The sequence below is a fragment of the Gavialis gangeticus genome, unplaced genomic scaffold, assembly GCF_001723915.1.
Source record: "Gavialis gangeticus isolate Ggan-Ray unplaced genomic scaffold, GavGan_comp1, whole genome shotgun sequence".
In the NCBI taxonomy this organism is placed as follows: domain Eukaryota; kingdom Metazoa; phylum Chordata; order Crocodylia; family Gavialidae; genus Gavialis; species Gavialis gangeticus.
Window position 1 is genome coordinate 207064029 of NW_017728992.1, and position 4276 is coordinate 207068304.

Sequence of the window (4276 nt, forward strand, 5' to 3'; positions counted from 1 at the left end):
TCCACCACCACCCTCTGAGTACGACCCTTGAGCCAATCTGCAATCCATCTGACTGTGTAGGCATCAATGCCACAGTCGCCTAGTTTTTTAATGAGGATGGGGTGGGAGACGGTGTCAAAGGCCTTGCTGAAATCTAGAAAGATTACGTCCATGGCAACACCTGCATCCATTGCCTTTGTGACCTGATCATAAAAGGCAATCAGGTTGGTCTGACATGACCTGCCCCTAATGAAACTGTGCTGGTTGCCCTTGAGTATCATCCCTGAAGCCAGCCCATCACAGATGTGCTTCTTGAGGATCTTCTCAAAGAGTTTCCCTAGGATGGAGGTAAGACTGACGGGCCTATAGTTGCCCAGGTCCACTCTCTAACCCGGTCCTCCCCAGCCTGATGTCTGGAGGTGTTCCCCAGCATATTTTGCAGGGCCCCACATTACCCAGTGCCTTCTTCATCCTCCCTATATATTTGAAAAAGGACTTTTTATTATCCTTGATCTTGGACGCTAGTCCTAGCTCTATGTCTGCCTTATCTTTCCTGACAGCCCCCCTAGAAAGAGAGAAGAGAGAAGAGCGGGGTTTAGAAGAGCTGAGGAGAGCTGCTCAGCAGGGTGAAACTGTAGCTCAGGAAGAGCCCCTGAAGACCACTATCAATGGGGACCGGTGGACAGCTTCAGCAGTTAGGCTCTCGGTGCACAGCATGGCACACAGCATCCATACCCTGGGAGCTGTATGAGGTGGCTCAAGTCTACAACCTCTGGCATGTGGCCAGAGACACAATGCACAGGCCAGCACATGGAGCAGGAGCTTTGGAGCCCCTTGGGTGGCTCAGGTCCACATCCCCAGCAGGAGGTTGGGAGCTCAGTGCAGGAGGCTGTGCATGGAGAGTGAGAGACCCTGGGAGCCGCTCGAGGTGGCTCGGGACAGCAGGTCAATACAGAGGGTCCAGGAGCAGACCAAGCCCCGATGCTGCACAAGGCTGTCCGGGTCTCCAACCAGTAGCACAAGGCGAAGCGCCCACTACACACAGCGGTGCATGTGGCCCTAAGCCAGGCCCAAGGCAGCAGAGTCAGGCAGCAGGAAAGCCCAGCAGAGAACAGAGGTCAACCTGGAGAATGGGAGGCAACCCTCCGGGACTCTGGAGTAGTAAGTTACCCTGGAGAGAGGGTCCCAACAGGGAAGGGACACCCAGGGTTGCGAAGGGGCACAATGTGGGCTGCTTCTGGGTGATAGTGAGGGAACTTAGAAGTCTTTGGGGTCTCCCTCTCCTTTTCTTCCCCCCCCCCTCCTTTCCTGTAGTTGTACCTTGGGAGTGGGGCCCCTTCCCTGGAGAGCATCCAGATAATCTAAGGATTGCTGGTTATACTTGTAGACTGTACCTTATAGTTTATGTGAATAAATTGAAGTAATAGTTTGTATATTAATAGAGTTATAAGGTTGCCTGATCAATATCCTTTGTTCTGGGTTGTTCTATGGTTCATCTGTATTTTTAAATAGCAATTGGTTGTGTGTGTGTGTGTGTGTGTGTATGGTATAGGGTTTATTGTTTACCCATGTATACCCAGGCTACATGTACCTAAGAGGCTGATAAAGTGCAGTTCATAGGCTTGTCTGTAGAGGCCCCAGTGCCAGTGAGAATGCACCTTAACACATGCAAATTCATACGTGTCATGAGTTTTGCTTGTCAGCAGCTTGAGGTGTAGTTTCTCAGAAACCCCGGCACCTATCTCCTTGAAATCTGGCAGACTTCATGGCCTCAGCAGGGGCTACCATCCCTGCAGTTTTTACCCTGCTGCACGTTAACACACACAGAGTCACATGTGACACAAGTTTTGCTCAACAGCAGCTTGAGGTGCAGTTTCCCAGACAGCCCTGCACCTATCTCTTTGAAACATGGCAGGCTTTATGGCCTCAGAAAGGGCTATCATTCCTGCAAGTTTCATCTGAATCAGGCAAGAAATGACAAAGTTATAGGCAGTTTCATGCTTCCCCATTATAGCCTATGGGTGGAAAGTTGAAACAGTGTTGAAACTCTGAAACAGTTTTGATGAAACGAAATGGAAGAGTGCTTCAAAATGAAACAAAACTTGAAACAAAACACTGTCCCATGAGAATGGTGAAACAGAAGTTGAAACAAAATGGTGCTGTTTTGCACAGCCCTCTTACTTACCTATTACCATATCACACTTGAATGCCTATCTTGCTGGGATCATTTAACCCCTGCTGACTTTCTGCCCCTTGAGCAGGAAGCTGGACCTGAAGATCTTGTGAGGTCCCTTCCAGCCCTAATGTCTATGAAATCTATTAAATCATCATCATCATCATCATCCTCCTGTATGGATTAGTCACCTAATTCAGCAGCTGAGTGAAGTCAGACATGCCACAGACAAGGATCTAGAGGCTGGATCAGAGCCTTGGGCCATCGGGTGGAAGTGCTGAAGGGCTGCATTCACCCAGCGCTTGGCAAAGCACTCACATTTCCAATGTGTCTAATTCTTAACAACTTCAGATCCATCATGGCACAGTAGTTCCTCAGTGCTCTCTTTAAAGGAAGCCTATTTGGCTGTTTTGCATATATATTTTCCCCCCTCTATAAAAATGCACGACAGTTAAAAGGCAGTTAACTGACCGCAAGCCTTTTATTTGTTTTAAATGCGTGTCATTTGTATCTCTACCTGGGCAATAATCTGTAAGTAATTTCTACTGCATTACAAAAACACACACCACCTACTTGCTGTGAGTTATTTTAAGTGACACTCAGTAACCACCAAGTGATCAATCAGCTCTCTATAAAATATCGGTTTCTCGGCTCCGGCTTTTTATAACAAATGGCCGAAAGGAACCGGGCGAGTGAAAGGAATACTCATGAATCGAAGTGATTCATGGCCGGGCCAGTGACAGGCACAGTATACAAGCACTTGACACTGGCTGGGGGAAACTTGCTGGTGGTGTGGTTTGGAGAATTCATGCTGGTACCTCTTTAGGTTTCGTAGCCCCCTCCCCCCTAGCTCTGCTAATGCCACTCAACCTGCAGCCCCCAGCAAAGTGGGAGAAAGGGAAGTTAGCAGACAACAAGTTTAGGAAGAAGAAAGGGAGGTGCATTTTGTTATATAAGAGCCACATCCTGGGTCAGACCATAGGTCCATCTTGCCCAATCTCCTGTATATATGGGCCTCCATGTGTGGTCTGGGTTACTCTTCAGTTCATATGAAGAAAGCCTGTCATGTCCAGCTGGGGAAAGGGTGGTAAGGGGAAAAGTGGAAAGTGATACCGCAAAGTGCTGCACAACAATAATCAGGGCATCATCAGACTGCCATCCACTGCCTGGCTTGTCAAAGAGGCATCAAGCACATCTCAGGGCTCATCTGTGAGGAAACCCGCAGGGTGCTGAAGGTATTCCTGAAGAATGTCATCCACAACATCATCACCTACAACGGGCATGCCAAGTGGAAGACATAGTGTATGCCCTGAAGTGCCAGCCAGGGTCGCACCCTATTCAGATTTGTGGCTAAACCTTTTTCAGTAGCAAAGTCCTGTATCACAGAGGGGCAGTGAGCAGAGGCTGAAAGAGAGAGTGAACAGGTAAGGATCAAGGTTTATCCCCTTGTTCCTGTCTCACTTTCAGCCTCCAGAATTGAAGGTCCAAGAAGTTCTGAATCAGAGGCCATACCCTGAACTTCTGTGCTAATAGCAACTGATGCCCCTTTCCTCCAAGGATGTGTCCAATCCCTTTTTTGAACCAGGCTAAGCTCTCAGCTTCTCTGGTGGCAACAATTTCCAGACTTTAATGACAAACTGGGCATGTCTACACATTCATTAATACACTGTAGTTACTGTGCGTTTAATTTAGTACTTAACGCAGTACTAACTGAGTGTGAGGTAACTACAGTTACTGCACAGTAGTGCCAGCACACTTTTTTTGTGATGCTTACTCTGTAGTAGCCTAATACTACTGCATAGTAGTGTATTAACACAATTTTTGACTGGCACACTACTGCACAGTGTTATTAGTCTACTGTGCAGTAAGCATCTCATGTAGACACACCCACTGGGTGCAAAAGAACTTCCTGATGTTAGCTTTAAACTTACTACCTACTATTTTCATGCTGTGACCCCTCATTCTTGTCTAGTGAGAGGCAGTCAATAATAAATCCCTACTGGCTTTCTCTTTACCATTTAGTATTTTGTAAACCCTTCTCATATCCTCCTTCAAGCATCTCTTTTCTAAACTGAATAGGCCTGGCCTCTTTCATCTCTCTTACTATGGAAGCCCCGCCCCCCC